We start from the raw sequence: 27,572 nt of genomic DNA, 5'->3' as shown, positions 1-27,572 counted from the left end.
TATCACGTAGACTTCGGCTCATTCCCTTCTGATTGGAGAGTGGGCTCTCTTTTCTACGTTTCCCTTTAGTGCCCACAGGCAACAGACATAGTTTTCACACTGTCGAATGCTCTACACCACGTTGGTTGGTCTTTTTCTCCTGTTTAACCAGGGATCTGGCGCTTTGTGCAACCATGTAGTCACCAGCAAAAAGTAACTTTGTGATTGGGAACATCACGTGGTTGGAAGCCTACAGAGCCCAATCCACAAATACAACATTTTGGCTTCCTCATTTCCCGTTACAAATTTCCCTTCCTCTATCTTAGTAACTGATGTCCTTCCCGAGAAAACCTCCTATCTATCACTCATGCACCTCTAGCATCTTGAAGTATTTTGCTTTTATCAGAATGTTTTGGGAAACCTATCCTTCAGGCTGTAGCAGTGCCTTTTCGTTTCTAAAATGCTCCTTATCTGGCAGTCAGTTTAAGTCCATTTATGTGGTTTGGCCAGGATTTCTACTTCACAAAAGATGAATTCACTGAATCTAAAAACATATGTCCTTCTACAGATAATTATTCTCTTTAAACATCTGCCTTCTCTTATTTTCTCTCATCTTCTTTCTTCACGGTCAACAATTTGGTGGGGGGAGGGCTAATACTCAAGGATTGAAAATGTATTCTGTAATACTGAAGAAATCTTAGAATTAAATAAGTTCTCTTATTCTATTATAGTTCATTGCTATGAGCTATCAACTCACATTTTAAAATAATACACGCCATTATGAAGAAATTATTTTTATATTTACAAGGAGGGAAAAGATACACGTTTCCTTAAATAGTTACCAGCATAGAAGCCAGGTTATTTTTAAGCTTTACCAAGATAGACTTTTCTAGCAAATAATTTATGTCAATATTAATTAGTGATTGTTCCTGAAATTATAGTTACTTATATGAATTCTGGTTGACATAGCCCTCTGCGTCATAATATCATACAGTGAGCAGGTCTGAAATCAGTCACACCTAGGACCGAACCACAGCTGTGTAGCTAATATCTCTGTGATGCTGGGTAGGTTAATCAATCAATCAATCAATCAATCTCTCTCTCAATTTCTTCATAAAGTAATGGACACTAAAACCAGCACTTTAGGGTTACTGTGAAGGACAGGTCTGATCAATGTAAAACAACTAGTATTTGGCTTGAATTAGACATCTACTGATCTAACCTGCAGAATTAAAGATAAAATTGGTCCTCTGCAGGTTTACAGAGTCTTTAAATGGGGAGAAAGGAAAGGAAGGGAAGGGAAGAAATGGGAAGGGAGAAAATGAGAATATCGTAATGTCATCATGCTGAACATCTGGGGTCAGCTTTGACGAACTGCGTCCATACTGCTCTGGGACAGACGAGACCACAGCTCTGGCCAGGAGCTGAACTGGATGATGATCTCAAAGACACGGAAATTCTACCTACGTGTAGAGGTTGCTATCAGGTGTGTGCGCTTAGCTGCAACCCTTTTCTTTAAAAAAAAATTTTTTTTTAAATGTTTATTTATTACTGAGAGAGACAGACAGAGTGCAAGCTGGGGAGGGGCAGGGAGAGAGGGAGACACAGAATCGGAAGCAGGCTCCAGGCTCCGAGCTGTCGGCATGGAGCCCGACATGGGGCTCGAACCCACGAACCGTGAGATCACGACCTGAGCCGAAGTTGGACGCTTACCCGAGCCACCTGGGTGCCCCCAGCTGCAACTCTTTTGAGCTGAGTACAATCTGTTCATGCAGTGAAACGTCAGAGCGAGTGTGAGAGTTGAGGCACTGGGGGTGAGAGCAAGTGGACTGAAGAGAAAGAAGGTCATGGGTGCTGGGGTAAAAAAAGAAAAACAAAACAAAACAGGAAACATGGGCCCAGGACATTGTCTGGAGATCTCGGAGTCCAAACAAGAAGCCAATAAAGGAGGCACACAGAAAGAAAAAAAAAACGCCTACAATTCAATTCGAAATAAGAGGAGACGCGTAGAAAGGACAAGCAAATTGATTAACAATGACACTGACAACACTGAGACATTCTGTTCAAGGTGAGGGTTTCAAACAACTTCTGGGGCGTGTGCGGCAGAAGAGGGACCTTTCCCTGAGCTTCCATTTCCTCACCAGGAAACAAAGGGCTCGGGATGTTCCTTAAGATTTCTTCTTCTGGCTCTGCTCGGCCACTATCTCAAACATTAGACCCCGTGACGCGTGTGAGGCTGTAACCCGGGGTCTAGCCCATCCGGTCTAGACCTGCCGCAGGCAGGTGCCATCAGAAGAGGAAGGCCGGGGGGCACCTGGGTGGCGCAGTCGGTTGAGCGTCCGACTTCAGCCGGGTCACGATCTCGCGGTCCGTGAGATCGAGCCCCGCGTCGGGCTCTGGGCTGATGGCTCAGAGCCTGGAGCCTGTTTCCGATTCTGTGTCTCCCTCTCTCTCTGCCCCTCCCCCGTTCATGCTCGGTCTCTCTCTGTCCCAAAAAAAATAAATAAACGTTGAAAAAAAAAAAAATTAAAAAAAAAAAAAAGAAGAAGACGAAGGCCGGAAGCGGCTTCCTAAGCAAGAGGTGACGCGATCTCAGAAGGTGCGTGCATCCGAACGCCAGGCCCCCGGGTGCTGCCGTGGTGACACCTTTCTTCTTTGGAATGGCTCCAAAGGGAGGGCAAGACAACTTAAAAAGGCAGGCAGGGACCGGCTACGGAGCCTTCCGCCTGAGACCTGCTGGGCGTCGCCCACGGGGAGCCCGCCACAGTCCTCAACGTCTCTTCTGGGGGGCGCGGGGGAGCCTGGCCACAGACCAGCGTGGGAGCCTGTTCAAAGGCACATTTAAGACGAGTTATGTGAAAACTGCCCACAACAACACTTTCTGTTCCCCCTTTTCCCCCTCACATTGTTAGCATTTCTCAAATCAATGTCTCCACTTCCCTTCCTGTATTTTAATCTGACTCCCAGTTGGTGGAAAAGGTTTCAAAACCGACCCCGAGCTGATAAATAGCACCGGCTCGAGGGTAATAAAGGAACAGGGTCGAAGACTGAACTGAAGCCGGGGTTTAAGTAAATAACTACGCACAAATCGGCGATGTGATAAAGAAAAACTTCATGGAGATGTTTCATGTTTTTGTTTCAAGGTTATGATAAATGGAGGCAACGCACGGGGAGTGAAAGCATGATTTTAGGCTTGGAAGGAAACTTTAGAGCTCATTTCGATTCACTAAATATTTATGAAACCTTCTTGGTGCTGGGCAGTATGGTTACAAAAGCACGTCAGATGAAGTCCCTGTTTTTAAGCCACTCTAAATATGTTCCGGAGACAGACGTAACCCGTGCCAGTGCTGGGTCTCTGCTGCGCTCAAATCCCTGCTCTGCTCTGTCTCACCGGCCTGACCCCTGCAGGCTGCGTGCTCCGGGGGGCCCCAACTGGGCTCTGCCACGAGAGCCTCTGGCAAGAGATTAGAGGGTGAGAAGGGAGAGGCCAGGATCTCTCCCCTCTGCCTGCAGGTCTCCAGAAGTGGCCCCGCTTCCCCTGGGGATCTTGCTCCTGCCGGGACAGACCACTCCCGCAGGGTGACCCAGCTACTAGGCCCATACTTCCGTGTATTCCCTTTGGCCTTGCAGCCTAGGGCGGGGGGCGCTTTCTGGGGGGGGGGGGTTCACCTCCAAGTTCTCTCTCAGACCTTGTATTGCCTCTGCAACCAATTCTTTGAATTAAAACACGCGATTTTAAATAATTAGCCTGGCTTCTGGATTCCTGGTTAGACTCGGATATACAATCCCTTGATGCTAACAAAGCAGAACAGATGTTCTTCCAGCAAAAATGACCACGAGCTGTGGGCAGGGATGAAGAAAGAAATGAATTTTGCTGGAAGTCTGGAGAAAACTTCACGTAGGTAGAAATCCCTAGCATGATGGAACACTGACAAATGATAAGGGTTTGGTCCTTGAAACGTGAGCGAAATCTTAACAGTCGAGGGAGGAGGAAGGAGGGCATTCCACAGGGGGAACAGCATAAGCAGAAGCTTGGAAATATGCTGCATGTTTCTGCACAGGGTGTAGTGAAAAAAAGAGGTAGCAAACAGGGTACAGAAAGGCTCCATTGTGAGGCTCCTGAAAGCCCTTCCAAGGAGTTTGAGATCACTCGGTAGGGAAGCGGGGCCCTTAACAAGTTTCTAAGCAGCCACAAGTTTGCACTCCGGCGTAAAGCCTGGAGTGAAGGAGGTTATGACATGGAGATCATCCACAGTAGCTTCTAGAGTCGAACAGAAGGTGATGACATCCCAACCATCGTGACGGCAGTTGAGAATACGGACAGAAGCGGATTTGCCAGACGTATTGACGAAAGAAGGACAGGATTAGGAAAAGATGGATTTGTAGGTCAGGGAGTAGCGAGAGTGTAAGAAAAATCCCATGTTCCGTGTCGAAGCACAGAAATGAACAATGATGCGTTAAGCCCATAGGTTACAGGCAAGGAGTCTGAATTTTGAGTACGTTGAGTGTTGGGGTGGGGAGTGTGAACAGGGTCTTAGAAATGTGAGTCTGGTACTCAGGAAGAGGTGAGGGTTAGGGATTTATATCTGCAGCGTAAATATTTCTATTTGGTCGGGGCACGGCGATGGACGAGGTGGCCACAGGAAGTGATAACAAGGTAGTGAAGGACTCAACTGAACTCTGAGGGACACCACACGTGATGGCCAGAAAGGAAAAGAAGAACCAGCAAGGAGGTGGAAAGACACAGATAGGAACTTAGGCAAGGGAAATAATTTGGGTGTTAAGAGAGAAGAAGTTTTAGGAAGTAGGAGGTGGCCGTGAACAATATAAGAGCACAGATATCAAGCGAGATCATGACTGCGACGTCTCTCGGTCAGTGTTGGGATGGTTATTTTACAGGTTGACTTGTTGAGTTGTAGGAGGTCATCTTCTATTCTTTTACAGTTAAACTGCCCAAGGACTCAGAACTAGGGAACAGTAAAGCTGGACCAGAACTTTGGCTTTTGCTGACCAATAAGAATGTTTCCCACCCAAGAGTCCACTCTCCATGATAAAAACCGAAGCTTCTCAAGGAGAAGTTCCGAAAGACTTGGCAGTCTACATCAAAGCCCTAACTCACGTCACTGCAAGAAATGCAGATGCTGTTGTTGCTGGTGGTGGTGGTGTTTTGTTTAGTCATTTTTTATATTTATCCACGGAACCTAAGAGAACTTACTTCTTAAAAATTGAACCTACTCACCAGATCAAACATCCAAACAAATACAAAAATCAACCTCTAATTGAGGCATTTGAACTTAAACGATCCTTTCCGTCAAGTTCGGGTGTCAGCACGTGCCCGTACAATCTCTTTGGACATTGTACCTTTCCTTCGTGGGAAAGACACAGCTATCTTGAGAACCAGCAGCGAATACTCGAATGTTTTCCTTTCCCCGATTGAAACTTGCTAGAGGTAAATGAATGTCTAGTGTTATGTACGGAAAATAATTTCCTGGCCAAGATCACAATGCATTTGTGAAACTTTCCGTTATATTTGACATTTTTTTCTCATCTACTGTTTTTAAAGATGAAAGCAAGCACTGCTGTTTTATTTTTCACCATTTTTGAAGCATATTCATATTTTCTCTTAAACTCTAGGGATGGATCGGTGATAGGGCATCCTGGAAAGGCACAAGCTTTAGGAGCCAAAAAACAGTCAGTACAGATTGTACCTCCATCGTTTCCTGGCTATGCAGTCTTGGGGGCAATCATTATAATAGGCAACACAGCGGGTGCTACTCTTTACCTGGCGCTATATTGAATAAAATGATGGATGAAACTTAAGTTTGGGCATTTTAGCATCTTATTTAAAGGTCACATTGGTTGACTGCAGCTCGGTTAAGATTAGGACTCAGTTCTGACTGACCTCAACGGTGACAGTGCCCAGCTATGACATTTCAGCAGCCTCACAAACACTGCTACTTAAACTGAGTGGTTTTGATCACTCAGTAAAAGCTCCATGCGAAACGCCCAACACAAGGTAACGTCGGTGGATAGGTGGACATTATAATGGGGATTGGGGGACGGTAGTTTCAAATCTAACCTTGGGGCTCCTGGGTGGCTCAGTGCCGACTCTAGATTTCTGCTCAGGTCATGATCCCGGGGTCATGGGATTGAGCCCTGAGTCGGGTTCCTTGCTGAGCACGGAGCCTGCTTAAGATATTCTGTTTCTCTCTCTCTCTCTCTCTCTCTGCTCCCCCTCCCCTGTGTGTGTGCACTCGAGAGCCCGCAAAAAAATTAAAAATCTAACCTTGCTTAGAATTAGGACATCAACTGCAAAGTAAGGATTCTACCAGGTAGTGTATACTATGCTGTTCGATCCCATCCGGACATAGTCAATTTTTTAAAAACACATTCTCTACGAACCTCAATACAGCACAAAATTACTTGTGAGATATCTAACGATTTGTGATAATGAGTTGTAAGGTATCTAACGATTTGTGATAACAGAGAATGAGATGACACCAAGTTTGGGAATTCATTTGACCCCACATTTGAAATCAAAATGTCCCTTTTTAAAAAGGGAGGGCGGAAGTGCGGTGTGGGCTGGAAAGGAACCTTCCTGGGTAGAGGAAGTTTGGAACATTTCTACCTGCGCTGAGGCCTCTCACTGACCACATGAGTCCTAAACTGCCAAGCTACCCACGAATTTCTTTCACACTCCTAACTCATTCCTTTACACACCCCTTTAGGATGCGGAGGATAAAATCCTAATGGCTCTCTGCATATTTCCTCCTGGGTAAGCCCAAATGAGTCCCCTCTCTGGGGCTCCCACTGGGCTGCCTTGGAACTTCCCAGAGCGCTGGCTGAGAAAATCTCTCTTCAGTCCCTCCAAATCACCCTCGTACCTGCTACTCTGACGAGGCCGGTGCCATTATTTAGTGCGCAGCAGCGCTGGCTGTTGAGGGTCAATTATTCCATTGACCAGGCATTACAATAATTCCTGGTAATTAAAAGAGGTACTTAATGTGAATCTGGGTGCATATTGAAAGAAACATTAGTCCTTTTGTCGTCTTGGCAAGGCCATTGTTCTGAGCCAGGCCCAACCAATTAACATCTTTGCCAATCCCTGTCAGCTGGAGCTTAAAAAGGGAGGGAAGGGTTGGGGGGGAGGCAGTCAGATGCTAATTTAGATACAATTGTGTCAGGGCTGTTTGGGGGCGGGGGTGCCGGCTCTAAGGAAGCCACCAGGGTTTAATGAAGCAAACAGCTTGGGTCCCAGTGACCCTGCAGGGGTAATTTTAAAAAGACCCCTCTGTGTTCCTGTGCCAAATAGCAGAGGGCCATCACAAGAAGCCCTTCCTTTAAAAAAAAAAAAAAAAATGAAGAGAGGGATAATCATCCCTCATGTTTAATCTGCTCATTAAACAAATCTCTCAGGCGGACTTAACATGAATTAGCACTTCTCTAAAAAGGTAAAATGTGACATACAGCAGACAGTTCAGATCATTTGAAAGGTCACCGTTCTTTATTATAAGCTCAGTTGTTGTTAATGTATTAATATTCCACGATACTGAGCAAAGACCACCACCTTCATTCAACCTTGCGAGCAAAACAGTTTGTTTTCCTAAGTAACTGGAAGGACGACAACAGAAACACATGCATCAGGCCCCAATACAGATCTAAGCACAAGCTAAATACAGAAGACACATTTTGCTTCTGTTTTTCAAACACAGGAATTAAGAGGGGGAAAACAAAATCTGAGTCTGGTTAACACCATCTACTGCCTTCCGCCTAACTCAGGCTAGGCTCACACGGGTGGCTAGGAATGTGATAGATATTTGGGCTTCAACTGGTTCTGCAGAAATCTCAGAAGCCCAGGGCACGCTGTCCCGGGGGACCACCTGGCCTGGAGCACGACAGCCTGGACACGGCGATTCAAGGGGCTACGGCCCCAGGAAGATTCATGACTGAGCGGGTCCGGGAGGCAAACTTCCTGGAAAACAGGGGAATCTTTTGTCCACAAGCAAGACACCGCACTGACATAAACACCTCTCTGCACAAATCTCCCAGCCTTATCTAAGGGGGATAATTAGTCTTCCTTTCATATTTACTTAATCATTCCAGGGTTCTGCGAATGGCCCTGTGGTTACCTTAAGATGGTGTTTACAATGAGACACGAAGACACAATACTCTAGTCAGCCTAAACCTCCCAACAGGCAGCTTATACCCACTGAACGATTGTTTCATTTGGGAAGAACAAAACAAGCCAGGCCTGGACCACTTTTGGAAGAAATATTTAGTGTTTCCTATCACAAGGGAAAGAGGAACGCACATTGCAAGAGAGATCGACGCTAAAACAGAAACCTGTGCACCAATGTCCACAGCAGTATTGTTCCCAATGGCCAAAAAGTGGAAACAACAACACAAACGTTCATCCACGGATGAATTAAGAAACGAAATGTAGTATACCGTGGTGGGGTTCAAGACATGCTGCCTGGAAATATGGCACCCAGGCACATTAATTTTAAGCTGAAGGCGTTTGAGAAAATGGCATAACTTTCCATGACTTTCCACTCTTCACCAAACCTGGTGTAGAACCATTCGGGTTTAACCATTTCTTTGGGCCTTTATGTCCTTACGACGGTTCCCATGTGACATAAAAGTTACATAAATACATTTGTATGCTTCTCTCCTGTTAATCTGTCAGCTGAATTAGCGGACTCGGGCAGGGGACCCTAGGAGGGTCAAGCAAGAGTTTCTTCTTCTACGAAACATTCAGTGGAGTCATGTTATTCGACCTTAAAAAGGAAGGAAATCCTGACATGTGCCACGACACGGATGAGCCTTGGATACATCATGCTAAGTGTAACCAGCTAGACACAAAGGGCCGATATTGTAGAATTCCACCTTACATATGAGGTGCCTCGTCTAGGCAAATTCTTACGGAAAGTATCATAGGAGCTGGGGACGAGAGAGAATAAGGAATTATTTCAGAGGTTTTGACCGGGATGATAAAAAAAAATTCTGGAAGTGGGTAGTGGTGATAGTTGTACAACATTATCAATATACTGTATTGTACACTTAAAAATGGTTAAAATGATTAGAATACAAAGTATGACATGGTTAGTCATAATTATAGTTTTTATTAGCTGCATTATTCTGGGAACACATGTCATTAAGCTTGTGAAACTATTACCTGGAATAATTTAATTATAACTATAATAACACTGATGTTTACTCAGAATTTTCCTTTTAATAAACTAAACAAATTATAAGAAATAAGTCAACAACTTCAAAGTATATCTGCAAAGCTTTCATACTCAGCTAAAATGTGTCAGATTTATTTTTTTAATGTTTAGTTATCTATTTTTGAGAGAGAGAGAGAGAGAGAGAGAGAGAGAGAGAGAGAAAGCATCCCAAGTAGTCTCCAGCTGACAGCACAGAGCCTGATGCAGGGCTCAAACTCACAAACCGTGAGATCACGGACCTGAGCTGAAATCAAGAGTTGGACGTTTAACTGACTGAGCCACCCAGGCGCCCCAAATGAATCAGATTTAAATACAGATATTACTGTATTAAATACAGATAAACAAATATCCTCAAAGTTCAAGGCAAGCCATGAACGAGATAGTTTTTAAAATAATCCTTAACACTGTTTGCTCCTCTTATCATCCAAATAGTATTTTCTACTTTACGGACTTGTTATTTAAAAGTACCACACGCAAAAAATCAAAACCGTTGGGTCAAGCGTCCCCAGTCCGAAAGGGCCCGGAAACTAAAGCGCCGTCCAAGCAAATGGAACCAGGATCACGACTGCCTGAAAGAGAGCCGTTCCTCTAAAGTCCTCTTCTTTGGAAGAAAGCAGCGGTTAGTTGGCATCTGAAATGTTTTCTCTCTTCGGAAACTGTTGCCTGAACAGTAAGTCATGTCAGCTTTGACTCCGTCCCCTTGAGGCCTGAACCAAGTGAACCCTGAAGTCACCATTGAGCAACGGCTGCAGCCGTGGGGCGTCTGGAATTTGTTGAGGGCACCGAGCCTTAAAACAGAACAGCTGTTGTGGAATGCTGTTACAAGACACCTAGGGGGACTGGAGGCCTCAGGGACACCCTCGTCCGTTCTGAACAGGGAGGCCAGTCACCGCTTCGTTACTTCCTCGGGAGACAGGTTGCAAAGATGAAAAAGTGTCCCAGTGCGGGCCTGGACACGACAACCCGATGAGCGAAACTATGCGCAACATACTGAAACTAAGTCACCGTTACCACGGCCCAGCGTGCACAGAATACAGCTGCACAGGCTGCAAGCGCGTCGTAATTGGTGACTTCCAGACATTACTGAAGCCGTTCCGCTAAAAGATCTGCCGGAACAGACATGGGAGCAAATACAGTGTTATCTCGGGAGGAAACCATCAGGCATTAAAGCGTTATCTCTAAATGAGATTTCTAAGCTTGATCTCAAGTCACAGTATTTATACAAGTTATTTTAATTACAAGAGTTTGACAGGCGAGGTACTAGACCACGGAGTTGATGTGTTATCACAGAACCTTCATCTGAATAAATCTGCCAAGGATACAGAATAGGTCTTAGGATAAAAGGTCTTAGAATAAAAAAAAAAAAAAAAAAAAAAAGCAATGCAGTAGGACTGTTTCACTCCTGGGAAGAACCTAGAAGACCTCAGCTTCTATATGAAGAGCCGGCTCTAGCATTCCATGCTTTGGTCCATCCCAGAACTCAGGCAGAATCTCTACGGACTCTATATTCTACTGTGCTTGTTTAAGAGTGTAGTATGATGGGGCTGCCTGGGTGGCTCAGTTGGTTCAGTGTCCAACTCTTGATTTCGGCTCAGGACACGATCCCAGGGTTTTGGGATCGAACCCCACATCGGGCTCCATGCTGAGCGTGGAGACTGCTTAGGATATTCTCTCTCTCTCTCTCTCTCTCTCTCCGCCCACCTCATACTCATGTGTCTGCTCCCTTTCTCAAACGAAATAAAAAAAAAAAAAGAGCATAGTATGATGTACGATAGCTGAAAGCATGGGGGCCTAGACTTAGATTAGAAGTTAGGACCATACAAGGGGGGTGGGTGTATAAAGAAAGACTGTAATGGCAAAAAGAAAATTGGAAAAAAAAAAAATCCGAGAGGCCTGCTAATCGATAAGGTCTCTGTCTTCAGAAAATGTCATTTGCTATTGCGCAGCTGAAAGACATCCACACATCCCCATCGTAGGCATCCTGAAGTGACTGTTGAACGCTTGAGTCAATAGGCCCTTCTACTGCACAGATAAGAAAAGCAAGAGAGAGAAATCTTTTTTTTTTTTTTTTTTTTTTTTTTTTTTTTTTTTTAAATTTTTTTTTTCAACGTTTATTTATTTTTGGGACAGAGAGAGACAGAGCATGAACGGGGGAGGGGCAGAGAGAGAGGGAGACACAGAATCGGAAACAGGCTCCAGGCTCTGAGCCATCAGCCCAGAGCCCGACGCGGGGCTCGAACTCCCGGACCGCGAGATCGTGACCTGGCTGAAGTCGGACGCTTAACCGACGGAGCCACCCAGGCGCCCCAAGAGAGAGAAATCTAAGACCTCCATCATGGAGAAGCCCACCGAGGTAGCCAAGATTCCAAGTGATCGTAAATGGTCGTCGAACTGGGAGTTTGATTTTAGTTTGCTTCCTCTTCAAAGTTATCATTTGTTGGAATGCAGCTGTATACCAGTTCTCTGAGTGTTTTCTATGCTGTTTTGACGGCTCGTCAACAAAACATGTTTATTAAGGGCACTGTGGGAGGAACAGACCAAGTTCTGAGGCCTAGTCAGGGAAGCGCACAGGACTGTCAGCTCACGGCAGAGAACCTGTCCTAAGGCTCTCGTTTTGTCATCTCAGTAATGAAGGAGAAGAAGCAAAAACCTGGGGAGGGAGTACTCCCAAAGGAACAAGAATGTGAAGAAAGGGCAGCTCTGGGGAGGCGAGGAGAAGAGGGGAGAGCATTTCATCAGGGAAGAAGAGAAGCATTCATGAGAGTGCAGAAAGGACCCCAGTGGGGTGCCGGGGAATCCGCAAAGTGGGACAGGCTGCGGAGAGCCTAGATCTGGGTGGCGTTACCAGAATCCCTGCGGCTGAGTGACAGTGGGACCTTGGGCACGGTTCTCCGTTGTGTGCACCCTCCCAGGAGAGACTGAAGGCGGGAAGACCCGAAGCAATAAAGGATACGAAGGTGATGGTGGGGGGAGGGGAGGAGAGGCAAGGAGGTGCGGAGACTGATCAACTGTGAAGGGCAGATAGAGGAGGGGGCCCGTGAGATGATCAGAGGCTCGGGACACGGGCCGGGAGAAGAAAGACAGGAGCAGAGAAATTAGGGAAAATCTATTTGAAAGGGGGTGAGGGAGAGAGAAGATAAGGTTTAGACTTGCAAGGGTGAAGGTCAGGACACAGCACGTCAGGCGGGCAGCTGGAAGGGACAGAGCGCGGAGGTGACCGGCCCCTTTTCAGAGACAGGTTTTCCTGAGGGGTGGCAGCAAAGAACAAAGACAAAAGGACCCAGACTTGGGAACCAGACACGGGAGCGTTGAATGAGGTTTACTGGGCCCCAGACTTTCTTGCCACTTTTGTCATTCATGGTGCAGCAGCCGGGCAGGGCTATGCGGGCGGGCGGGAGGGGAGAGGGGATGAGATGGAAGGGGCAGAAAGGGGACCCAGGGCAGCACCGTCTCACAGGAGCCTCTCAAGTGCCCTTCAGGGAAGCAGACGGCCAGAGGCTGACGCTTCGCGCCAGCAGGCAGAGGAGGACCAGGGTGGGCACGGACACAGGGTCTGGGGTCCCGCGGCAGCTGGTGACCCCCCAATTCGCCAGCAGAGGAGAGCGAAGGGACAGAAGGGAGACACAGCAGGCGGAGGTCAGCAGAGGGACGGCCGGACTTTTGACTCAGCTGTTCTCACTTTTCACGTGATAGGAGAGACCAAAATATTAAAAGACGGGAGGCGAGAGAGACAAGAGACACGGGAGAGACAGAGAGGAGAGCGAGAGCGTGAACGGGGATGACAGCGGAATCAAGGTCCACCAAGCAGTGATGGAAGACAGAATCAGAAAACAGGAAGAGAAGCTGAATCTGGAGAGGAGGAGAAAATCTTGTCTGTTTAGAAACGAGCGCACAAGGGATCACACGAGGAAATCTTCCTTTAAAACCGTTTCTTTAAGTGCCTAAGGGGGTGGCCTGCCGAGAGACACGGTAGTTAAGCCATCAAAACTGGGAGCACGAGAAGGCGGACGATTGGCAATAGCAGAAGGGGGCCGAGGGCCCAGGGCTGGCCTCACGCACATCTGCTTAGCCGTGCCCGTGTGTACATATCTGTGCACATGTCTAGTGCTCGATCCTCAAGAAAACCCAGTGAAGGTATCTCACATCATTAAGATAATTTCTGTTCGGGTGCACGGGAAGAACTGTGTCTAACAGTTTGCTAGATGTTGAGGACAAAGCAAAGGAAGTCGCTGTCATCTTGTAGTAATTTAGAGCCTAATGGGGAGTCGTCCAATTCTTGTTTTTAAAGTTTTATTCAGTTAAGTCATCTCCACACCCAACATGGGGCTCGAACTCAGAACTCCCAAGATCAAGCGTATCCTGTTCTTCTGACTGAGCCAGTCAGGTGCCCCGAGGAGGCCAATTCCGAAAGAGTAGGTCATGGATACGACAGACAATGCGCCATAAAAGTGACCCGCAATCGCTGGGATGGTTGTGGAGAAATGAGGGTAAAGAGGGAAATTATACTTAACCACTGACATTTGAATCAAAACTTTAACCACGAGCAATTCGGCAAATCGAGAGGAGTATGACACTTTAGCAGAGAAAAGGCACGAGAGGCGAGTGAAGCAGGCTGGAAAGTCCCCCAGGGGTCTGACTGGCCCAGGGCCTTGACTGTCACCTCACGGAGTTTACGGAGTTTGGGCACGACTCCGCGGGAAAATGGAAAGCAGTTGAGGGTTTGAAGCTGGGGACACCTGCGGCTTCAGAAAGCTCTCCGGCCTCAGTGGCTCCCAACCTGGGGACCTTGGAAAAAGAACAACTTCTGAACCGCACGCCCTGAGGTGCTGACTCATTGGGTCTGAGGTGGAGTTTGCACAACCGTGTTTTTAAATGCTCCCCAGACGACTCCCATTCATTTATTTTGAAACTATCTGTTTACTTCCTATTCTTTTAAGCCGAGAATTCGACAGGGACTAAACCAAAATTGCAGACTCGCAAAGCTTCTTTGTGTGGGAAGACACATGGAAGACACATCGAAGACACACGCACCTTACGTGGTAGACCGGAAGGTGGGCAGAGCTATGAGGACGAATTGAGCACGCAAAGAACGACGAGGCAGGACACTAATTTCTGAGCAAGAGGGCTGTCGGCAAAGGGCCCGGGAAGTCCTCCAGCCTGAGGCCTGGGTAGTCGGACAAGACCGCTGTGGTTGACAAGAGCGTGTGAGGAGGGCCGTAACAGAGAACGGTCAGGAGTGGCCTTAGGGACCACGACAAGGACTCACTCTGAGTGAGGCGGGAGGCCCCGGGAGGCTTCTGCGTAGACGCTGACGTGAGCCATTCAGGTTCTGAAAGGATCACTCAGGTGGCTGGGATGAGAACAGATTCTGAGGGCCCAGGATGGAAGCAGGCACACGGGGCGGGTAGGGGTGGGGTTGGCGGGAGGTGATGGAGACTGGACGTACCTTGCAGGGAGGGCTGAGATGAAGGGAAGGAAGGGGGAAGCAGCAGCCAGACCGGTGGTGAGGTCGGCGCTCCGGCTGAGGAGGAAAGTGGGGGGGCTGGTAGGAAGGGAAGAGGAGTCAGAAGGCGACGTCAGGGGTGACACTGCCTTGCTGGAGAACCACTCGCGCCGAGGGTGACAGGGCAGGAGGGAGACGCTGAGTTCCTGGTGTGAGTTACCTGAAACCAAGCCAGGATTTACAGCAGGAAAAACAAGCTTCATTTCTGCTGTGCCCCCCCCCCCCACCTCCGGTGCACGCACGCACGTGCCAATGTGTGTGTGTGTGTGTGCGTGTGCAAGGTGCATAAAGTTAGTTGATAATGTGACAGGTTGATTTCGAGAGGCCTAGAGACCAGGAGACATTTAGGAGGAAAGGGCTAGTCGAAACGGCTGCGAATTCATTCCATAAGTGTGGGCCTGGGGCTCGGGAGGAGGTCCTCACTGCTCAAGGAGTGGGGGTCACTGTCCAAGAGCAGTGGTTGAAAGAGCAGCATGGGAACAAAAAGACGTTACGGAAGAAACTGAACAGCAGCGCCTGGGGCACCGACATTCCAGGGCAAAGGCAGGATGAGGAGCCTTTTTTTTTAATTTTGAGAGAGAGCGAGAGCAAACGCGTGCATGTACACACCCGTGTGCCCGCAGGGGAGGAGCAGACAAAGAGGGGGAGAGAGGCTCCCAGGCAGGCTCCATGCTGTCAGCACAGAGCCTGATGTGGGGCTTGAACACGTCAACTGCGCGATCCCGACCTGAGCCGAAGTCGAGAGCTGGACGCTTAGCCGATGGAGCCACGCAGGTGCTCCAAGAGGACCTTTTTGTGTTTTTATTTTTTTAATTTTTATTTATTTTTGAGAGAGAGACAAAGTGTGAGCAGGGGAGGAGCAGAGAGAGAGAGAGGGAGATGCAGAATCCGAAACAGGCTCCAGCCTCTGAGCTGTCAGCACGGAGCCCGACGCGGGGCTCGAACGCATGAACCGTGAGATCATGACCTGAGCCGAAGTCAGACGCTCAACCGACTGAGCCACCCAGGCGCCCCTAAGAGGAGCTTGTTTTTAAGCATGATGCAAAATGCTTACAGAGAAACATGCACAGACATTTTGGAAAATCTTTTTTTTTTTTTTTTTTATGGATACCACCTAGCTATGATGTAACAAAGTATTTCAAATAAATGGTTATGAATGATTACTTCAAATACTCATGATCCAAAATAGAAGTATCCAGAGGCATGGGATTTATTCTTTACCCGCCATATATGGGATTCCTGTGGACAGAAGCTGGACTCCCTATTTCAAAAACGCTGGTCACTCGAACAAATAACTCAATCTGCTTGTACCGAGTAATGTCCAATGTTCTCCAAAGCTTTGGGGAGGGGCGTAAAGATATTACTGAAACTTCACTGCCAGTAGGAAAAAAAAAAAAAAAAAGGCAGACTATTAGCATCTCACTCCACATTCAGATGATGTCTTCTAGCTGTAATTGCATCCGCCTTTTGAAATGCAGAGAGGATAGTGGGAAAAATGGTTCCCTACAGATCTCTTGAGCAATCTCCCCTTCCTGTTCGGTGAACTACCTCACTGTCCTTTTTTTGAATCCCATGCTCTCGTTTCATTTGATTGCCAAGAATTTGTTGTTATCCTTTTCCATAAATACTAGTTACTTAAAACATGCCTAATCTACAGTCGATTATATCTAAATTATTGTGAATTATCTTTACTTAGGAATCTTCCAACCTGGTAGATCAGCTGGTATTTACGTGCTTGTACCTATGATATTCTCATTTACGTTGTCTTTATATGCATGTTTAAAAGGAGCTGTTCCCCTGAGTACCCAGTGATGAGCTATTATCAGCAGTTCAATGATCATTTACAAATAATCACCGTATCCTGTTTGGAGATAGTTTCCCAGCTAATAGGCTACGGAGTGACTGTAGCTCAGCTAATAAGCTGTAGAGTGAAATCTAATCTCATTCTGAAACCTCAGCCCTCCATGCCAGTTTCTTTGCGATCAACGGCAATTTAAAGTATTCCTCCTTACTCCTCCCAGAAACTGACTTCTGAAACAACTCTGTTCCTGTTTCTAAGATCTGTGTAGGAAAGTAATGGAAAAATAACTAAAAATTTAAATTTGTCCTTTTTACTTGATTTAGTTTCTTCTAAGAACCACATTTTAAATTAGGTGTATATAATATACCTATGAATTTGTATTCATAGCTATGATAAATTTTTACATAAAATATGCATCTACCGAGTATAAAATTTAACTCCTTTAAAGGCATACACATGCATATAACACTTCTCAGCTCCAAGTACGATGGGATTTCTTTTCTTTTCTTTTGCATGTGCACAGAAGCTATTGGAGCTCCTTAGGAAAAATTCTCCAATCCCACAAAACTCCCAAGGCCCTTTCAGTTTGGTCCCTTTTCCCTTTTCCTCCTCTTCAAGCTAACTCTCAGCTTTCCTTACCCCAATTCTTACCAAATCCCCTGGCCCAACGCCATTCTTCGGCCACTTCTGACACCACCCAGGCTCGCAGAATCGTGCAAAAGGGTGTCTTCTCCCGGGTTTGGTGTTTTCAGGAAAGCTCATCAGCCTCAGTGAGTTGCCCACTTCAGACAGTTCCTGTGCAACCCCAGAACTGTCTCCCTTACTCCGTCTCCCTTCACCCCTCTGCCTCTCCTTCTTCACTACACCAACGGGACCCACTCGCTGGGCCCACCTCCAAACACAAGGCTAACTGTACTACCCATTTGACTCCAAATTCAGTCATGCCTTAGACACCGTCCTGTACCGAACAGGGAGCTAGCCATTTTTCTCCTCCAGATCCCAACTCCATGAAGACTCATTGGTTCTCTTGCTTCTTTCTCCATCAACTCCCTCCTCTTAGCACCAGGGAGCAGCGAGCTGACCTTTTAAAAATGTACATCGGATCATGTAATTTTCCTGCTCCAAACTTTTCAAAGGCTTTCCATCCCATCTAGAGTAAGATCCAAGTTTCTCGTTGTGTGTTTGATAAAGGCCCCCTATGATCTGGCCACTGCTCACCCCGTGCTCTCATTTCCCGCCACTCTCCCCGGTTCCCACTACAACCAAACTGCCCTCTGCCCTCTACACAGAACACAACAGTCTCTGCACCTTCGGCTTGGCTCCTTCTCTCCCACTTTGGGCACCAGGGGCCCCTGCTTCTCAGTCCAACCCTAGCCAAGATGGCGGCTCCCTTGAGATGCCCCTCTTAGCACCCTATCGGAAGGAAGCGCACGGTCACTTGTAATTCTCTGCATATGTGTGATAATGATTTTTCATCCTCTTCACATGTTATTCATTGGTTTCTGCCTGATATCACCAGAATGGGAGTTCCACGAGAACAGGGCCCTTAGTCCTCATCCTGGTTGTATCTCCAGGTCCTACAAAGTATCCGGTATATCGCAGGCAAAAATGAATTTGTGCTGAAAGGCTACATGGGGAGTTTTTGACCCAAAAATGCTCCCAAACCATTTCTGACAGGTCGGTACTATGAACTGAGAAGAGTCCTCTAATAAGTGCCATTTACCAAGCAAATACCGGAGGGACGCTGCCACTTTTATGTGTGAGCGCGCAAATCCTCAATAAACTGGGTTCTAAACCCTCCATCTGTGGGACACGCTCGGGAGGGTGGGTAAGCCGTGGCACGTCCCACCGCAAGGGGCAGCTTCCCAGGTGGGGCTGAGACGGTGGCCCCTCTTATCCAGGCTCGCGGCGGCACGGCGGTGGGCCACCCCAAGGTGCCCTGGCTCTCCAGAGCGTCAGCATCCGGATGAAGAGCTGAGGAAAAGATGCATCACGCTCTCCAGTGATATCCAGTCCCAGACCCACGCGAAGGCAATGTCTGATTAAGATGGCCACCCTCTTTGATGGCAACGGTCCCAAACCCGGGCCTATCTAACATTAACTCAATACTCAACACTCAATACTCGGTGCTGGCATTTAATGCTTTCCTCCCTGGGGAGCGGTGGAAGAATACTTTCCACTAGGGGTCATTTAATGATCTGGCCCTCATGTTTAGGCAAGAAACGGGCGGCCAGCACACAAAACAACACCTCTGTGCTTCGCACCAAGGCGACCCGGCCTGCGACCCTGTGCGAATCACCTGCAGCACTGAATAGCATCACTGCAGAGGACAGGGGACACAGCTCGTGTTTTCAAGTTCGCTCCTTGGCTTTGCTCAGTTGACGGAGGGAGAGGAGCGGGTACTTCTCAAGCAGGGGGAGTCCATTTCCGGCCCCCAGCCTGTCCCACGGCACAAACTCTCTCCATCGTTGCGGACTCTCCACCGTGGAGCTTTGCTGAGTTGTCAGAATGTGTTCCAGGTTGTAAGTTGGCGAACATGACTTAACCTGAGAGAAATGCCTTCAAACAAATTCTCCTCACATCTGCCGTGTCATTTTTTTTTTAAGCAATCCCTTCTGCTTCCGCAGAACTGAAACACAGCTTTGTTTTTAAAGGCTAAATTTCATAGGACTTTCTTCAGCTCTATGGGATATTCACTTCTGGCAATAAAAGACTCCCACTGCAGGGGGGGGGGGGGGAACGGGGCTCCCAAGTGTTTTAACATTTCTGCTCCACGGCTTATATTCAAAATCAGGCAGTCCCACAAGAGTCAGGGGAAAAAAAATACATTCTGCCAAGTGTCGATCCCCAAGCTGTACCTTCTACAAGAAGTCTGATAGGTAGAGCTAGAAATACACCATTTGTGAGGGTGGCCTACTGATCGTCATGACAAAAGTAGAAATATGTATCGGGGAGAGGAAGTCTCTATATTCGTTCTTCCGGTACGTCCTCGGGGGTTATTTCGTTAGAGTGAAAATCACAGAACTGAATGCAGAAATTAAGAAGTTTCACTGTTGTGAGCATGTTTTTCATCTATCTGATATGTACTAGGTACCAGGTAGTCTGTTAGGTATTTAAAGAAATACAGAAGAGGAAAAAGATATGTTTCCATTTTCCAAGTCAGTCGAGTTGTCGGCAACTATACAGCGTTGGGCTAAAGATATACTCTTGGAAGTTGATTGTTTTTAGCTGGAATTGAAGCTTTTGGCATATAGGATATAACAGAGGGAAAAAGTTTATTTAAAAAAAAAAAAAGGTGAGTAAAGAATCCTTCAGACCAATTACATTTAAAGGGATGGACCGTGGAGTAGGACAGACCAATGAAATACAGTAAAGTCACAGGAGAGACGGGAAAGGATTATGTATCAGAAGACAGAACTTCTAGAAGCAACGAGTGCTGAGTGTTGCCAGGAGATCAACCACTTTGAGGTGAAGAAGAGGTTATTGCATTAGGGAGGAAGGATGTGAAAGTTGTATTGATAATATCCAACAGGAAAAGAGCTAAGGTTTGCATAAAAACCCATGCTGAGCCTAAAATAATAGTCCTCCTTAAAGAATATTTTATTAATCTGCTATTGAGCCTTGAGCAAGTGTGAAGAGAGTTATGATCAGATCGCATCTCGAAGACATTTTTTTTTTTTTAAAGAGCAGTGAAGTTGTTTCTTTCTTTTTTTTTTTTTTTTTAAACTTTTAACGTTTATTTATTTTTGAGACAGAGAGAGACAGAGCATGAATGGGGGAGGGTCAGAGAGAGAGGGAGACACAGAATCTGAAACAGGCTCCAGGCTCTGAGCTGTCAGCACAGAGCCCGACGCGGGGCTCGAACTCACAGAGCGTGAGATCGCGACCTGAGCCGAAGTCGGCCGCTCAACCGACTGAGCCACCCAGGCGCCCCTGAAGTTGTTTCTTAAAGAGTCCTGAAGCCAAGACAGAGGAGGTGGGGGAAGGTGATTTAAACAAAAGTTGTCCATACAATGCTCTGCCCAGGGGGTTTTCACCTTCCTGAAGTCTTAAGACCTTTTAATATTTTTAAAAATTCATTTAAATTATATATACGACACATGATGATAATACAAATTTAACAGCAAGGCACAGACACTGGTGTTTGCTGGGAAATGGGGAAGAAGATCAGAATTTACTTGCTTACTACACGTAAAACAACAGCAAAACAGGAAAACAAATTATTGTCAGAAGATGGAAAACAAATAGTACTTAATTATTTGTCAAAAGGAAGTCTCCCTTGGTGGAATTTGAATTGTGTTCTCGTGATAGTCTGAGAGGTCACAGAAAAAAATGTCACATTGAAGTGAGGGAAAAGAAAGCTTCAGAGGTAGTATTTTCACGTAAGATTAAACATAGGCAAAGAAATGCACCTATTCCAATAAAACATCCACCGACAAGAAAGCCCCCAGGAGCCTGCACACTTTATACCCACCCCCCCACCGGTTCAACAGCCCAGCCCCCACCAACACTCAGATGCCCTGCGTGGGCCAAGCACAGCGACCCTCCCGACCAGGTTCTGCACACAATGCCCATGTGTTTTTGGCCCTTTTGTTTTTAGCATTTTCTAAGCTTGATAAAGAAAAAAAGACAGTTTCCTTGTCAATTAAAAAAAAAAAGACATTTTGGGGCGCCTGGGTGGCTCAGTCGGTTAAGCGTCCGACTTCGGCTCGGGTCATGATCTCGCGGTTTGTCAGTTCGAGCCCCGCGTCGGGCTCTGTGCCGACAGCTCGGAGCCTGGAGCCTGCTTGGGACTCTGTGTCTCCCTCTCTCTCTCTGCTCCTGCCCCGCTTGCACTCTCTCTGTGTCTCAAAAATGAGTAAGCGTTAAAAAAAAAAATTTTTTTTTGAAGACATTTTCCTTGTCAGTTTCAGAAAGTTTAGACAACATATCTATGGGCACATTTTAAAAGTTCTTTAGCAAGGAAAACGGATGGTACTAAAATTCTTAGTCTGGGTACTGTTTTGGTCCTGATGTAAAATTTCAGACCAGGAATTTTAGAGCAGCTCAAAGCGATTTCACTTTTTATTTATTTATTTATTTATTTTTATTTTTAAAAAAATTTTTTTTTTCTCAACGTTTTTATTTATTTTTGGGACAGAGAGAGACAGAGCATGAACGGGGGAGGGGCAGAGAGAGAGGGAGACACAGAATCGGAAGCAGGCTCCAGGCTCTGAGCCATCAGCCCAGAGCCCAACGCGGGGCTCGAACCCACGGACCGCGAGATCGTGACCTGGCTGAAGTCGGACGCTTAACCGACTGCGCCACCCAGGCGCCCCGCGATTTCACTTTTTAAAGAGAAAACAAAACTGAATTATTCAGGCAGCCTTTACAGAGTGATCAGTGTGCTCTGTCTCGTTAACGTGTGCTACTTTTGGTGAGCAGAAGGCTGTTTACCAACGCTGGAGATGCCAGTTTCCCCCCGGGGGCTCGGGGCTCTGTTCTACTTTTTTTTTTAAATCTCTTTGCCCACTTACCCTGGCAGTATCATCTACTCCCATGCCTCTAACTACCGTCCAAATAGTGGTAATTTCCAAGTCAGTATATTAAAATAAATGTTTTAGATTTTTTGTTAGAGTACTCGATGCATAAGCAGCTGTGGAAACATTTATTCAAAAGCATTCTACTGGGATTCAAACACCTATTGATGTACTTACTATTATTCTGTTAAAAAAAAATATCAAACTAACAAAGTAAACTAGGAACCCTCAATAGACAAAGGAAAACTGAAGCGGGAGAGTTATTAAAAGCGAAGGCTCCCCCACCACCCGCAGCACCCAGCTGGCTCGGTGGGTGGAGCACGAGACTCTTGATCTCAGGGTTGTAGGTTCAAGCCCCACCCGGTTGGGTGTAGAGATGACTTAAAAATAGAATCTTAAAAACAAAACGAAACAAGTGAAGGCTTCCCAGGGCAGATGGGAAGCGAGTTCCTATCTCAGGGTCCTGCACAGGGCAACACCTGCTTTGATTTGTTGCCGCCTTCTCTCTCCCCTCTCGATTCAGTTTATTATTAGCGAAAGTTGGATTGAGGAAAGACGTTTTTCCTTACACACTTGTCCTATCTTTAAATGGAAACCTTTTATCAGAGTAAAAGATATACCCAACGACAAAGTGCACACATCAGAGGTGTGCATCTCAAATGATTTTTGGGGGCGCCTGGGTTAGAAGGGGCTAGAATCTGAAAGCTTCATCCCATTTTTCTCATTCCACTCTCATGGCAGTAAAACTCTGACGCTCCCTCTGGAGAAGGCCCTGGGTCTCAGGACATTTTTCCTATATGCTACTCAACAGCTACCAGATGGCACGAGGCTGTGGGCTGCCGCTTGGCAGGGATTTCCCTGCAGTGGCCCGAGGAGGCACTCTGCCCCGTGAGGCTGAGTCCCCAGGCCCTTCCCTCTCTCGCTGTCGGCATTCAGCACATGTGGAGCGTGTAAGGCGTCAGCTGTATTTCATGCCTCTAGTCTGGGATTAGTGACCTGTTTACAAAAGGCAGATGGCACTTGCAGATGTGACAAAAAATAGGGAAGCCAGAAGGGTGGACAGCATATGACAGGCACTGTATACACAACAGGGGCACAGAATCCCCTTCTAATCATACAAACACACAAAACATGTGCATTCAAATCCAACTAGAGCCAAATGCCACCATTTCCACACTGAGAATCTTCCGGAAAAAGAGCTAATTTAGATTTATGAACTAATCCCAGCGACAAATGCTTTATTCCACCATCACGGCCCCGACGTCCCAACTTCTGTTGTGGGGGTGGGGGCCATATTAGGTAATTTGGAAATCTCAAGTGCCATTAATCTTTTTAAAATGTTTATTCATTTTTGAGAGACAGAGAGAGACAGAGTGCAAGCAGGGGAGGGGGCAGAGAGGGAGACACAGAATCCGAAGCAGGCTCCTGGCTCTGAGCGGTCAGCACAGAGCCCGACGTGGGGCTCGAACCACGAACCCGTGAGATCGTGACCTGAGCTGAAGTCAGACGCTTGACTGACTGAGCCACCCAGGCGCCCAAGTGTCATTACTGTTCAGTTACAGCTACCAAAGAACATACCTCTTATCTAAGAGACGACACAACATTGCCAGCCAATTTTAGAACTACCTACTTTAATACGCTCAGAGGAAGAAACTTCCTTCAAACCAAAGGCAGCTTTCGAACAATGGCGTACCAGCAGAGATAGCTAGCGATGTGCTAGTCTGGAAGGCTGCCCTCTTGAGCCCGTCATTTTCCCACATCCTCTTCCGTAGGGTTCTATTCAGTTTCTCTCAGGAATTTTGAACCTGCAATTCCCTTTGCTTCTCTTTGAAACACCCCTTCCTGCAACAGGCATCCTGGTTATTACAAGTTAATATCGGATTATTATAGGGCAAGGGAGAATTATGTGGGTCTAGGTAAATAAACATATCATTAAGGAGTAATGCATGGAAACCATCCCCATGGCTCAGTAAAAGGCCAATTTTAAAAGAGAAAAAAAATACCTACAAATACCCTGCTCTGCTTGAACTCCCCTCCTGTCAGGTTGTGACTGCTTTAGTGCAAGACAGACAGAACTAACAGCAAGAAAACAGCATCGCCAGCAGCAGGGGGACACTGAGAGTCCTCTGGGTCGGGGCCGATCGATCTAGGCCGTCGGTGGCTCTACCACTGGCCACCCTCCGTTCTGTTAATGAGCTGGAAAGGGCAAGCGACATTCCTCGGACAATTAGCGGACCCAGGATTTAGCCTTTACATTCCCCGCTTCGAGGAACATGCCTCTCACGCCAGGTGGAAGGAGAGAAGGGCAGAGTCCGGGATAGAGACACAGGAGAACAGAGGCAAATGAAAGGAGGCTGTGCTGTAGGCTGGGGTGAGGAAGGGAATCTCGGGCAAAGCAGGAAGCGGAAGCAAGGGCGGGAGAGTGTGGCCTGCTCCGATGTCCTTGCTGCCGAGACCAGGGCCCGGGAGGGACAGAAAGGCCAAGGCCACAGTGCCCAGCCCCCTTCATCTCCACAGAAAGGTCTCTGGGTCTCAGGGAATACACAGTCAGCAGGGCCTGGAGAGGGATGTGAGCAGACAGGAGAGGCGATGAAGAAGGGAGGAGGCATGTGAGAAGGCTCAAGGGCAGAGGTCAACAGTGGGAGAGAAGCAGAGGCAGCAGGGAAATCGAGTTCTGTCCACCCGGCTGCTCTGACTTGGGCCCCACTCCTCCAACGTCGGACTTTTCGAAGCATGCTCAGGACCTTCTCAGGCCGAGGGAAGGAGCACAAGCTTGGAAGTTGAAAGTAGCCACATCACCCGGGGAAACCCCAGCAGAGAAAGGGCTCACCCAGCTCAGGATCCCCCTCCCTTCCCAAGGAGGCAGACTTGGAGCAGAAGCCAAGACTGACACTGATTTTAGAATTATCTTCTTGCTTCCTTCCCCAGCCTGCTTTCTGAGAGCCTGCTAATGAGCAGAAAAGTCGGGAAGAGACAGGCAGGAAAAGAGAGAGGGAGCAGAAGCGGGGAGTGGCGCTTCTCCACAAATACATCAGTCCCCGAACACTGGCGAGTTGGGAGTGCGGGTGATGAGTGACAGAGAGCGAAATCCTGAGATGATTTTTTCCCCCCGCAACACTGTTCCACTGCCATCCTCCACCCCCAAGGACGGGTGGGATTTGTGGAGTCCCTTTGCGACGCTGCCGGGATGGCCGAGGGAGCAGAGGCCAACCCGACTGGAGCTCGTGCTGTTTGCTGAAGGCCGCAGACCCTCCCCGAGGTGGGCACTCACAGCAGGCAGGAGCGGGACGCCCAAGGTCCTTTTATTAACCAGGCTGGGCCCGATGGTGTGGAAGTTAGAAGACCGAGGGTGGCCTACAGGGATGGGCCCCAAGAGCTTGATTTCTCATCTTTCTTGCCTCTGCCCCTTCTGCGCCCCCGAGGGACAGGCCAGTGTATACACAAGCGAGGAAATAACTAGGAGTGAAAACTCGCTTTGCTTCCTGTCACTCTCTGCCGGAGTTTAAATCGAGCCCTGAGCGGCCAACAAGACTGTCAATCAAGGCCTCAACGATCTGCAGCATTTTTCTGTGTCCCCTTGACGCACGCGGGCTGCGTCCGCGTTAATGGGAGTCCCATGTGGGTACACCAAGAAGTGGTCTCCACTTTTACCTGCAGTGGCGTATAGGAGAGGACTTTTCTAGCCTTTTAAAGAGGAAGGGATACAGCCGAGAGGCAAGGGCTCTCCGTGCTTCCCCAGAATGCCACTCGGTGTTGGGAAAGGGCGATCACCCGTAAGTTCTCCTGTAGAACCAGGGCGAGGCTCAGGACTGAAGTCACTGGCCTGTCAGCATTCAGGAGGAACGAATTACTGTTCACCGAGGGCCTCGTCTATGCCAGTCTCTTCTCTAGGATTTCTTTTCTTTCTTTAAAAGTACTTGTGATGTTTATTTGTTTTTTGAGAGATGCTTCACTGACCGAGCCGCCCAGGTGCCCCCCCTTCTCTCAAATTTCTAACAATCCAGTGGGTGAAAGACTTGAGTACACACTAGTGTGCAATAATAAAGAGAAAGATGTTATTTTCACGACAAAATGATGCGGAGGGCTCCTAAGAGACAGAGAAGGCACACAGCTCAGGGCACAGTTGAAGGAGATGGGGCTGCTGTGTATTGAGGGGTGAACGGCTGCGGTTAGGGGCCCCCCGAGGCAGCCTGAGGTCAAATGCCGGGCCCCCTCCCGACCACGTGGCCATGGGTAGGTTCCTTAACTTTGCCAGGACTGGGTTTCACGTCCATCAGATAGGAATGGCACTAAAGATTAAACACATAACGCACTCAGTAAAGCGCCCGGCACTTGGTGAGCTATTCTTATCATCATTAGCACCGGCCTAAGCACAGAGGCATTCAGGAAAGCATCTCTAGATAAAATTAAAGGACAGGACTCTCCTCTAGATCATCTCATCCGTGAGTAGGGACGAGGGACTTGTGGCTAATTTTTAAGCTGGAAAGCAGATGTCTCTTTGGCATAAATAACATTCAATGAGCTCCTGAAAATGACAGCGTGCAGGCCATCTTTTAATGGTTAGGCAGGCATCTTTGCCCAGCATGCCCCATGGGGTTTAATAAATATTAACCAGAGATGATTGCTCGGCCCCCCGCCCCCCAAACCGTTCCTGAACACGAAGTGCCAAAAATCAAGCCCATAAACATCTTACAGGTTTATGGTAGGCAGGAGCTGCTCTTAACCTGGAGAACTCCATTTTCTCTTCCCTGTTTTTCACGGACTCAGTTTTGCAGGGAAAATGCACACGTGAAACGCTGACAGGCTGCGTAGGACTGTGGCACTGTCCTTTTCATTTAACCCCTTTGGAAACCTGACCTGCACTGATTTCAAAAAGGAGGAGGGAACAGCCAAGCGAGCTTAATCTTTTCAAATAATTAAGATTTTATCTATGCTAGCACAGCCTCTCCTGTTCCACTTGGTTTGGCACTAAACCCTGCCTTTAAAACCTCCCTAACACGATAAAGCTAATGCCCTCTTTACTGTCATTGTCTCGTGGCTGCAGGGCTGACTGATCTCCACTCAGGTTTTCACGGCCACTGGCCCCTGCATTCCTGCCTAAGCCCTGCAGGAAACAGAACTTCTGCAGCGGCCCGCGTTTATTTACACACATTCCTGCCGCAAATTGAATTAATGAGCATAATTTAACTCAGGCGATGTCCTCCCGGGCTCTCCTTCCTCTGCCCCGCTGGCCAGCCTGTTTTCTCCCTCACACCCTCCCACGGAGATCTTACTGGAACGGACTCAGGCACTCTACTCGCATGGACAGGACTCAGGACTTCTCCACCTTTAATGTCCTATGAACCGTGTGGGGCTCTGGTTAAAATGCAGAGTCCAGTTTAGCAGCTCTGCGTTGGGGCCTGAGATTTAGCATTTGAACAAGCCCTCCCTCTGGTGATCCTGAGGCCACCTGGCCGGGGGCCACCCTTGGAGTAGCAGGGTTACTGAAGGACTCACCAGCACTGACTATAATAAGCCGCGTCCTCGATGAGTAATCGAAAAGC

At 47.5% G+C, this 27,572-nt stretch overlaps 1 protein-coding gene and 1 long non-coding RNA gene across 13 annotated transcripts in view; one reads left to right on the top strand and one right to left on the bottom strand.

Moving 5' to 3' along the window:
- The window catches only part of ATP8A2 (ATPase phospholipid transporting 8A2), a 641,066-nt gene that overhangs the window by 130,201 nt on the left and 483,293 nt on the right, over positions 1-27,572 (bottom strand). The window lies entirely within an intron of this gene.
- Positions 2,608-5,799, top strand: LOC123588585. The gene is made up of 2 exons (XR_006707930.1): positions 2,608-5,428; positions 5,614-5,799. It is a non-coding gene; the product is annotated as an uncharacterized LOC123588585 (long non-coding RNA).

The sequence above is a fragment of the Leopardus geoffroyi genome, chromosome A1 (genome assembly GCF_018350155.1).
Source record: "Leopardus geoffroyi isolate Oge1 chromosome A1, O.geoffroyi_Oge1_pat1.0, whole genome shotgun sequence".
Classification (NCBI taxonomy): Eukaryota; Metazoa; Chordata; class Mammalia; order Carnivora; family Felidae; genus Leopardus; species Leopardus geoffroyi.
Note: the sequence above shows the minus strand (reverse complement) of the source record. Positions and strands in the feature narration are given on the sequence as shown.